Below are 1067 nucleotides of genomic sequence, written 5' to 3'. Positions count from 1 at the left end.
TCCCCATGTGCTCTGTACCTGCTCGAAATTTCCACAGCCAGATCTACCGAGAGTCTAAGGAAGAAAATCCCGACTGAAAGTGATGCCAGGAAAATCCCTAATGTCGATTTGTCGACAAATTTTTAAAAATTTAAATGTTCCTCTGGCATTTTTTGTTTTATCTGGGGAATTGCTGCAAGCTTTACACACATAAAAATGCCCCAACTTCATGGCACCATGGCAACTTCATCAGTGTAACCCACCCCAAGTGCCTGCAGCCACTGTCCAAGGCAGCACAGAGCTCTGGTGTGCAGTGGGAGGCTCTCTCCTTCTCAGGGAGTGTTTTTGGTGAAGGACTGGGGATGAAGGTTACTCCTGAAGGGCTTTGATCCACAAGAATTGCTTTGCTACTGCAAATGTGCTTGTGGACCAAGCTGGCACAGCACTCTGCACTGGGGGTGCAGCACTTACAGCTGGGCACCTTCATGCCAAGGCAGCAGCCAAGGTGCAAAGGGCTGGGGCAGAAAAAGCAGGAATGTGCAAGGATCCAGCTCCTACACATCCTCTGCTGGGGCTTCTGCTGGTCAGAGCACAGCACTACTCACTGTGAGTACAGACCTGGCCCACAGGCAGTACCCAAAATAAAGGCTCTGCTTTATTCTCAGACCCCTCTGTACCTCCTGGATGAAGAGTAAAGCCCCTACAAATGTTCAGGAGGGAAATCAGGGGAAAAAAAACCAGCAAACCCCCCTATAGTGCCACATGCTCTTAATCCACTTTTTTTTTTTTTTTTCCCATGGCTGCTGCCTACAATTTTGGGAGCAGGGAGTCTCCAGAAGGCTTTGGCAAAGAAGAGTGCTGACCTCAGGGAGGCCCTGCATCTCTTAGTGGAAACAGCATGTTTCTGACATGGCAACAACATGGGTTAAATTCCAGACAAGTCATGGCTTTAACATGTTAACATGCTCTACCAGGGGGAAAGCTGAAGTATTTTTAGCATGGCCAGAGTGTTTGTCTCTGCACTGTTCTGGCCTTTTTTGGAATTGTTAACTCTGCTCTGGAAACAAATACAATAGCCTTTGCAGTAG

The sequence above is a fragment of the Molothrus ater genome, chromosome 10 (assembly GCF_012460135.2).
Source record: "Molothrus ater isolate BHLD 08-10-18 breed brown headed cowbird chromosome 10, BPBGC_Mater_1.1, whole genome shotgun sequence".
In the NCBI taxonomy this organism is placed as follows: Eukaryota; Metazoa; Chordata; class Aves; order Passeriformes; family Icteridae; genus Molothrus; species Molothrus ater.
The sequence above is the reverse complement of the archived record's forward strand: the minus strand, read 5'-3'. Positions refer to the sequence as shown.